Consider the following 10,893-nt stretch of genomic DNA (forward strand, 5'->3'; position numbering starts at 1 on the left):
TTCTTAGGATAAATTCCTAGAAATGTAATTATAAGTCAAATGGTGTACTCGTTTTGTTATTGTTTTTTGAATTTTTGAATTTTATTTTATTTATTTTTTTATACAGCAGGTTCTTATTAGTCATCCATTTTTTACACATCAGCGTATACATGTCAATCCCAATCTTCCAATTCATCACACCACCACCCCCACCTGCCACCGCTTTCCCCCCTGGTGTCCATATGTTTGTTCTCTACATCTGTGTCTCAATTTCTGCCCTGCAAACCGGTTCATCTGTACCATTTTTCTAGGTTCCGCATACATGCGTTAATATATGATAATTGTTTTTCTCTTTCTGACTTACTTAACTCTGTATGACAGTCTCCAGATTCATCCACATATCTACAAATGACCCAATTTCGTTCCTTTTTATGGATGAGTAATATTCCATTGTATATGTGTACCACATCCTCTTTATCCATTCATCTGTCGATGGGCATTTAGGTTGTTCCATGACCTGGCTATTGTAAATAGTGCTGCAATGAACATTGGGGTGCATGTGTCTTTTTGAATTATGGTTTTCTCTGGGTATATGCCCAGTAGTGGGATTGCTGGGTCATATGGTAGTTCTATTTTTAGTTTTTTAAGGAACCTCCATACTATTCTCCATAGTGGCTGTATCAATTTACATTCCAACCAACAGTGCAAGAGGGTTCCCTTTTCTCCACACCCTCTGCAGCATTTATTGTTTGTAGATTTTTTGATGATGGCCATTCTGACTGGTGTGAGGTGATACCTCATTGTAGTTTTGATTTGCATTTCTCTAATGATTAGTGATGTTAAGCAGCTTTTCATGTGTTTGTTGCCAATCTGTATATCATCTTTAGAGAAATGTCTATTTAGGTCTTCTACCCATTTTTGGATTGGGCTGTTTGTTTTTTTGATATTGAGCTGCATGAGCTGCTTGTAAATTTTGGAGATTAATCCTTTGTCAGTTGCTTCATTTGAAAATATTTTCTCCCATTCTGAGGGTTGTCTTTTCATCTTGTTTATGGTTTCCTTTGCTGTGCAAAAGCTTTTAAGTTTCATTAGGTCCCATTTGTTTATTTTTGTTTTTATTTCCATTTCTCTAGAAGGTGGGTCAAAAAGGATCTTGCTGTGATTTATGTCATAGAGTGTTCTGCCTATGTTTTCCTCTAAGAGTTGTATAGTGTCTGGCCTTACATTTAGGTCTTTAATCCATTTTGAGTTTATTTTTGTGTATGGTGTTAGGCAGTGTTCTAATTTCATTCTTTTACATGTCCAGTTTTCCCAGCACCACTTATTGAAGAGGCTGTCTTTCCTCCATTGTATGTTCTTGCCTCATTTATCAAAGATAAAGTGACCATAGGTGCTTGGGTTTATTTCTGGGCTTTCTATCCTGTTCCACTGATCTGTATTTCTGTTTTTGTGCCAGTACAATACTGTCTTGATTCCTGTAGTTTAAAAAAAAATTTTTTTTTGTAAATGACTGCTAAGTTGTTTGTTTTTAATTAATCTGTCCCTTTCTGAAAAACAATGCACTTGTCTGGAACACAGTGTTTCCTGGGGAATAACATCAAACTCTTCTGATGGCTTTTTGTTTTTAATAAAAATTAAAAAAATTTTTTTTCTTTGGGTTTGTACAAGAAATTTACAATATGAAAAATATACAAATGAAAATGGGGCCATAAACCTGAGTGTGGGGAGGGGCCACTTGGTCACAAACACAAATAAACAAGACATTTCTGAGTTCTTCCTTTGGTCTGACTACAGTCCCCTCACCCCAGGAGAGAGACTGCAGGGCTGGAACCTGGGGATCAGACCCCAGGTTCCAGCCCTGTCCCCTAACGTGGGAAGGGTGGGAGCAGGCACGTCTGGAGCAGCCGGTGCTGTCTGGCTCACTCTGGCTTTGGGATGGGGGTGAACGTGGAGATGATGAACCCCCTGGCTAGGTGGGCTGGTGAGCGCCGGAGATGAATGGGGTTGGCAGAGTGCAACGGCAGTAGTTGTGGAGAGAAACAGATCGAGTGAGTAGGACTCGCCTCTGGGTGACAGTGAACACGGGGACCTTCAAGGAGTCTGATCTTTCTCATCCAAGTCATAGGGCAGCCGGGGTCCTTGGCAGAGGGGGTCTGGGGCCCTCAGACTTCGGGGCCCTCAGTGGATCTGAGGCTACCGCCTGCATTCAGTAGAGCTCCCCACAGAGCTGGATGCCAAAGCCCTAGATTTTGGTGGTGGTGATCGCCTCCAGGCAGATGCAGGGAGCCGGCTCCGCCAGGCCCGGGTCCCCGATTTCCCAGGTCTCCAGCTCGAGGCTGAGCGACTGCAGCTCCTGCTCCAGCTGCCGGTTGCGTCGGTACCTCTGGATGTAGTTGTGCTGCAGCTGCTTCTGGTAGCGGATCACCTGCTCCTTCTCCGCCGGCCAGGCCAGCCGCTCTCCACCGGAGCTGTCGCACTGCTCCTCGCCGCGCCGCAGCTCCGGCTGTAGCTCCACCCCGAGCTGCTCCACCTGGGCCCACAGGCTGCCCCAGACCCCGGCTGCCGCGCCCCCCATGCCTTGGCCTCATCAGTCTCTGCCAGGAGGAATGGGTCAGCAGTGGCAGGTGCCACAGGGTGTTCCTGGAGTCCGGCTGCCTCAGTGTCCACATGAAATCTGTTTTGTTTTGTTTTGTTTTGTTTTTTGTCCCTGCATCTTACGGAATCTTAGGTCCCCGACTAGGGATTGAACCCGCAAACCTCAGCAGTGAGTGCAGAGTCTTAACCACTGGACCACCAGGGAATTCCTGATGGCTTCTTTCTTAAATTGATAGAACTAGATGCCTTTTTGTTTCATTATGTAGAGAATTACTTTCAATATTAATGATTTTGTTCATTATGCTGAAGCTTCTCCTACTGGCGCTGAGCTAAAACAATTGCATAAAAATATTACAAACTTAAAAATTGTAGCTAAGATTTTTATAGATCTATATTTTTATTGTAAATTAAGTCACAAAACTGTTAATAAGAATGTTATATTTAGTTAGACCAAACAATCTTTTATGCCAGACAAGAAATGCTGCAGGATGAGAGTAAGGAATGCAGAGCTGACACGGTTTGAATGGAAGCTGTGCATCTTACATAACCTCTTTGCATCTCATTTTCCTCCCCTGTTAAAAGTAAAAAATGATACCACTTAAAGCAAATGAAATGAGCAATCATAGATACCGATATTTGCACTAGCATATTACTCTGAAAAGCCTCTTGTATGCCAAGGTGTATCATTTAATTTCTGGATCATGGGAATATTGGAGGAGGGGGTTCCTGGTGAAATTCCAGGGCAGCAGAAGAGGCAGGCAATACTTAAGGTATAATAGCTATATATCAGCAAGTGTGGAAATACTTGTATATCTTAACATCCAGTAGCATCAGTATTTTAATAACTACATATTAGCTGTGATTACACTCCAGATTAATGGGTTAAATTCTCCCTGAGTGAATAGAAGACAGATGAGGGAAGAGAGATGACAGCAGGGCTTTTGTGGAGAAAGTATAAATGGATTGTAACTAATAAGTTTTAAAATTCCAGGAACAAAGGGACAAGGGGGAAGATCCTTGAACCAGAAAAGGAATCCAAGCTTGAGCTGCTAGACAGAAGGTTCCAGTGAATCAAGAGTGGCACTTTTCAAGTGTTTCGAACTTGTGTTAGACCTAGAAAGGGGATTGTCAGCTGATAATCCAGCCTCCACATCAGAAGTAACTTCATACAGATCGTCTATGCCCAGGGAACTTGGCAAGCAAATATTCAGAGATCACTTGAATGAAAAATCCCCATTGCTAATATCAAGCTTCTCCTTGTCAGATGTGTGGAAATTTTGCATTTCTACATCTAGACCTCTTGCAAAAGAGGATAAGGTTTAGCCTCTGTTTTTGACTTACCTGAAAGAACGGTGCCATATAAAAACACTTGGGAAACAATAAACAGTCATTATTCCCATTTTATGAATTATAAATATATCTACCACCGTGGAAAGAGAGGCAACAGAACTGTTATGCCATGTTTTCAGTTAAACACTTCACGTCTGCCACTTTCAAACAACTTCATGCAAAAGCCTATGAGACAATCATATATGTATAAATGCATGCAGTTGAGAAAATGTAGACTAAAAAGTTGAACTCACAATTAGAGAACCTGGAATTTAAATGTATACTTGATACCAACAGTCATTCTTTTAACTACTATTCTGTAAGGACTTTGAAGAACCAGTGTACCAGGATATAAATTCATGATGGAGCTTGTCAAAATAATTCAAAGACTTTGTGCAATGCTTGTAAATTTATAATAATCATGGTGAAAATATATTCATTTACTAGTAAAAAGTAATAAAATAGCAGTCACTATCATTTATAGAATTTCCATAAAATAAACATTTTACTATGGATTTTACATTCATTATCTTGTTTAATCCTACCAGATATCCAGTATGAAATCTGTGTTTCGTTTTACAGATGAGTTAAATGAGAATCAAGCTAGGTTGTTTAAGTGGACAATATCAAAGTTTGAATATTTCTTGCTCCAAATATCATTCCTTTCCCTCTATGCTTAACATAAATACCAAAATGGGGTAAAAACTCAAAGTAAAACTTTTTTGAATTGTTAGATTTTCAAAATGAAGTAAGGAAATTTATTTAAAATCATTCATAGGTATATTTTAATGATTTTATTATATGAATTCAGTATTACAAAATACCTGACAAAAATACATGATGCAATATTAGAAGGTGAGATCTTGTTCAGATACTCAGCCCTGCTGCTTAGTGAGAAACAACTCTATGAACTTTGATAGCAAATATTTACAGTAAAATATTTGCTTTGAAAAAGGCATATTTTATTCTTTCCAAGATAGAGATTTCTGAGTCATTGTGTAGATTTTTGTGTCATTTACGCTGTAAGGATGCAGTTAGGGTTATAGTTAAATCAATGTTTTTCATATCTATATGTTTTGGTATTGTAAATAGCAGAGAAGTTTGAAAGAACAATGAAGTCAGAGTCTAAACACTTGCTGCTTAGCAGTATCTATTTTAAAAGTCTACATCTATACTTCTATGCCACTTAATAGCTTCCCCTGAGCAGACATGAGAAACAAAGCCTATTGGACGTTTGCATGCATTTAAGGGTTGTTTCATTCATTATACTCTATAGATGTTTTCTTTCAAGATACTTTCTTGTTAACAACAACAACAACAACAAAAACAAGGTTGGGCAAGGTGTTTTAAACACTGGGGGCAAGGGGACAACAGCCCTGGAAGGTACTGAGTTAACTATGATGTGCTCAACTCTGTAGTTAAACCTGATTTTCAAAATGTCTATTTTAATGATATGACAGTAGCCTAGGGTAATTTTGGGGAGAGAAAGAGTAATTTTCTGGTTACAAAATAGATTGAAATTACAGGATATAAATGCATACGTGGTAAATGTGAAATTTAGATTGCCAGTGGTGTATGAGGTATTTTGTTTTAAAGGTGTTGGAAATTCTGCATTTGAACATGTATTCTCCATTTGAATTTAATTCAGTTAGTGATTCTTTATCTTTCCAAAAGTCATTTCTAACATCTTCTGAAGCAGAAAGGGTATTGAAATTGTGGAAGATTAATAACCACTGTAAAATGATTGACTGTCACCATCAACTTTAATTGTTGCTATTCTCTATTATCAGGATCCTTGGATCCCTTTAATTTACTTATCCCTCTTTCATAAGAGAGCCTGAAAATTCTCTGAGCTAACAGGAAAAAAGCCAAATGTGGAAGCTGAGTGTGAACCTAACTATGGAGGCTCGTATTACATGGACAATTCAGGTTAAATATCTAATATTAGATATTTTAGGTATAATTGAAAATCGGTATTTGTAGCATAAGTTTTGAAAAGAATAAACTCCATTTTTTCATTTCTGTAAATTCATTTCTCTCTCCAGTTTTTTTGTTTTTGTTTTTGTTTTCTTTAGTAAACATTTATGTTATCCTGCCTTATCCCAGGTGCTTTGCTGAATTTGGGAAATATAATTAATTCACACATGCCTGGTAAAGGAACTGCCTGCAATAACACATGATAAAAACATTGTACAACATTGTAGATATAACTAACTGTCTTGATAGGAAATGATTAGAAAATCTCATTTGTTAAGAGAGGGAGTCATGTAACTGAGAGATGAACAGTAGATATAAAAGGAAGAAACATAAAAGTCTGTAGAAAATATAGGAAACTTCAGGGAGGTGGTGGAGGCTGGACAAAAGAAAATGTTATTAGGAGACAGATTATGAAATTCCTATTAGACTTCACAGGACAGAAGTATTCAGGAACATATGTGTGGAACTGAGCTGAGTAGATTTTACAGTATAAAGCCTTGCTATTCAAAATATATTCTGTGGTTCAAAAGCACTGGCGTCACTTGAAAGTTTGCTAGAAATACAGAAAATCGGGATGCACCTAAAATTGAAAAATTAAAATATGCATTTTTAAAAAGATCCTCATAAAATGCAAATCACATGTACATTAAAGTTTGAGACATATTGCAAATGGTATATCTGGCACTGTCTACCTGAGAAGTTTGATGGCAACTGGTTGAAACCAGAAATCATCACTCAAGTCCTTCAAAAGCAGTAAAAGCTTAAAGGAACTTATTCTTGGAAATATAAAAAACAAGGATTTACCACCAATTACGATTAGTTCCATAATATGACCATGTAGATAACAAGATCATTTGGTAGACATGTTTTTGCTTGTTTGTTTTCATTTGATTTTGTTTTATTTTTTAAAAATCAACAACCCCTTCCTTTTACGTAGCATCCTGATTCAGAATATTCCAGAAAGATAACTCTGGGTAATCTTTAATCTGAAAATGAAGCTCAAATGGGCTTAGTACTTTATACCCTGAAATTTTATTTATTTATTTACTTTTATTTATTTTTTTTATACCCTGAAATTTTAAGTTGTCATTGTCTACTTCAAAATTGTCTATTTTGGCTGTTAATGAAGTAGAGGGATGTCATATGCTCACTGCATGTTTTACATTTTACATCATTTATTCTATGTTTTGATTCTTTAAAAATTAATTTTCTAAATAAAAGTCTTGAATTGTTCATCTTCTGTGGAATAAAATCAATGAGAGCTTTTATTTGAAGACTCCATAAGAGTGTTCTAGTTTAGGCAAGAGGAAGGAATCTTTTATAGTGCTTTAGCAGGATTGGGTCAGCCAAAGCTCTGCAAATGTTGGAGTTCTGCAAAGTTTTGCAATAGTTGGTCAAGGATGATTCTTAGAAGAGGAAGGATTGGCTTTACGGTCCAGCAGTCATTTTGGGGGTAACTTGGATGTTATCAAGAAGGGCTGAAGAACAGTGAAGGACTAAATTTATTTTCAAGAGGCGATGAGATAAAGAGCTCCAGGGGACAAAGGCATACAGAGTCCATAATGAAAAATTGTTGGTCCTACCATGCTTTTCACATTCAGCATGATATTTCAGCATAGGTGTTACAACTATAATATTTATATATAGATATCTTGTGTTTATTATTATAAATACAAAACTATTTCACTAATGCTAAACCACCTTCAAGTATCCTTTGTTTGTGTTTTTGTCAAAAAGAAAAAGGAAACAATATTGAATATCTTCACAAAACTTTAAACTCAGTCATGTAGGAGGTCTTGAATCCTTTCAGTGAAATACATTAAATATCTCTATTGTTGCCCTGATTCTCATCACTCCCATCCTTGCTCCTTAATTCCAGGATTCCAAGGACTCTGTTTATTATACTTTGCTTCTTTGTACCTAAATTAGGGCAGGTTTGATCCATTGTCGGTCTCAAAGTAAAAAGCCTAAGACCAATTAATGTTATAGCTGAATTGCATTCCCTCAAAATTCATAGGTTGAAGCCCTAACTCTTAATACTTTAAAAAGTGAAGATATTTGGAGATTGGGCTTTTAGAGAGGTAATTAAGGTAAAATGAGGTATTGTGGGTAGGACCTAACCAAATATGATTGGTGTCTTTATAACTAGAGGAGTTTAGCATACAGACAACACACAGACTGAAGGGCAATAACTAGAGGACACAAAATTAGAATTAATTTTTTATGGAGAAAGATCTCCAGAGTCAAGTTACAAGAGAAAAGTTGGAGAGAAGGTGTTTCATTATACAGTTTACTGTTAATACTGGTAATAAATGGTGTTTTTTTTTTTTTTCTTTTTTTTAATCCAAGGAAATAGGTTGTCCTCATTTTAATTCTCTTACATATTGTGGGCACGTAAGGTCTAGGTCTTATGCTGTTCTTGGGAGAAAGTAAAAAGGCCTGCAAGTGTTTGTGGTTGCTGATTAACTGTCAGAGCTTTCTCTGTGTGAACTGTTATTCTCACCCAAAAAGATAATTTCAGAGGCAATCACTGAATATTAAAATTAATCTGAAATTAGCAAACTCATCCAGAAAACCAAGGACAATTACCAGACTAAACTTTTAACACTTAGATTTTTTAAATAAAATTTAAACATTTGCTTTGTTGGCAGAAAATATAATTTTAAACTCAAATTCAAATAAATAATATATGATTTGGCAAAACCATTGGCCAGCCTCTGCCTTACATTTCTACTTTATTATTACACATATCAGGAAATAAATTTGTTATTTTGGTCAGTATCTGATAATTTCTACCTGTGTAACATTTTTCTTTGTGATTCAATAAGAAAAAAAAAATCAAAATTTCAATACATCACTGGCCAAAGGGTTTCAAACAGACATTTAATAGACTTAAATCCAAAATATCTATAAAACATCCACAAACTTACTTTTACAAAAAACAAATAAAATGTAATTTCTACCAAGTTAATTGGTGAAATGAAAACATTTGATCATACATTATATTAGTGACCGTGTTGAATAACAGATGTATCGCAAACAGTGTTTTAGGAATTTAAATTCGTGCAGCTGCTCCCTTTACACGCCGCCCCCTTTACGCGGTCAGGCTGAGCTAGCGCCCGGACCTGGAATAGGGCCGTAGCCTCCGCCGCGCCCACCGTCTCCCGCCGCCTTTGGACCACGGACCTCCGCAAAATGAGCGAGCTGCGAGTCTTTCTGAAAATGTGCAAGCAGGACCCGAGCGTTCTGCACACCGAGGAAATGCGCTTCCTGAGGGAGTGGGTGGAGAGCATAGGGGGTAAAATACCACCTGCTACTCATAAAACTAAATTGGAAGAAAATACCAAGGAAGAAAAAACAGTAAGGAGGCGGAGGAAAACATAAAGACAGACGAACCATCAAGTGAGGAAAGTGATCTAGAAACTGACAATGAAGGTGTGATTGAACCAGACACTGATGCCCCTCAAGAAATGGGAGTTGAAAACGTAGAGATAACTGAGGAGTTGATGGATCAGGCAAATGATAAAAAAAAAGTGGCTGCCATTGATGCCCTAAACGATGGTGAACTACAGAAAGCCATTGACTTGTTCACAGATGCCATCAAGCTAAATCCTCGTTTGGCCATTCTGTATGCCCAGAGAGCCAGTGTCTTCATCAAATTACAGAAGCCAAATGCTGCCATCCGAGACTGTGACAGAGCTATTGAAATAAATCCTGATTCAGCTCAGCCATACAAGTGGCGAGGGAAAGCACACGGACTTTTGAGCCATTAGGAAGAAGCTGCCCATGATCTTGCCCTTGCCTGGAAACTGGATTATGATGAAGATGCTAGTGCAATGCTGAAAGAAGTTCAGCCAAGGGCCCAGAAAATTGCTGAACATCGGAGAAAAGTATGAGCGAAAACGTGAAGAGTGAGAGATCAAAGAAAGAATAGAAAGGGTCAAGAAGGCTCAGGAAGAACATGAGAGAGCCCCGAGGGAGGAAGAAACCAGACCACAATCAGGGGCTCAGTATGGCTCTTTTCCAGGTGGCTTTCCTGACGGAATGCCTGGTAATTTTCCTGGAGGAATGCCAGGAATGGGAGGGGGCATGTCTGGAATGGCAGGAATACCTGGGCTCAATGAAATTCTTAGTGATCCAGAGGTTCTTGCAGCCATGCAGGATCCAGAAGTTATGGTGGCCTTCCAGGTTGTGGCTCAGAACCCGGCAAATATGTCAAAATATCAGAGCAACCCAAAGGTTATGAATCTCATCAGTAAATTGTTGGCCAAATTTGGAGGTCAAGCATAATGCCCTTCTGACAAATAAAGCCCCTGCTGAAGGAAAATCAACTTAGATCACCTAATGGATGTCGCAGTAATACAAACCAGTGTACCTCTGACCTCATGAAGAAAGCTGGGGGTGCTTTGAAGATAATCCCTACCCCTCTGCCCCAAAGGCAGCTGAAACATTTTACAGTGGTTTGCCATTAGGGTATTCATTCAGATATGTTTTCCTACTAGAAATTAAAAACTTTAAACAATTTTTAAACCTTAAAAATATTTAAAACAAAAGGGTATGTTAATCCCTACATTTTTCTTTACTAATCATTTTGGTTTCTTCCTTTGAATTAATTCGGCAAGGAAGCTATTTCAATATGGAAGATTTATTGTTCAAGTTTGAGTGAAATAAAGATTTATTAGTGACAAATGTAACAAATGTAACATTTAAATAGATAAGATTTGAGTTGAATATATGGTCACTGAGGCATTTTGATTTGTCTTTTTAATTGCTTTATTATTATTATTATTTTTAATGATTTGCTTCCATAAAACTATTGGGAAACTAGTATTGCAGTAGGACCTGGGTAGGGACTGGAAATACTTGGCAGGGCAGCAGCAATCTTACTACATTTTGTATAATGTGTACCCTTGTGCAGATGCATTTAAATCTTACACTGTGGTGAATGGATGACTCTTATACTGCTGCAGTAAAATTGGAGTACTTAAAAATAAATAAATAAATAAATAAATA

At 37.6% G+C, this 10,893-nt stretch overlaps 1 pseudogene; it reads left to right on the forward strand.

The window, feature by feature from the left end:
• The first annotated feature begins 7,975 nt into the window (after nucleotides 1–7,975).
• LOC118892030 lies at nucleotides 7,976–10,188 on the forward strand (annotated as a pseudogene).
• Nucleotides 10,189–10,893: the final 705 nt, after the last annotated feature.

Source organism: Balaenoptera musculus, chromosome 3 (genome assembly GCF_009873245.2).
Source record: "Balaenoptera musculus isolate JJ_BM4_2016_0621 chromosome 3, mBalMus1.pri.v3, whole genome shotgun sequence".
Classification (NCBI taxonomy): Eukaryota; Metazoa; Chordata; class Mammalia; order Artiodactyla; family Balaenopteridae; genus Balaenoptera; species Balaenoptera musculus.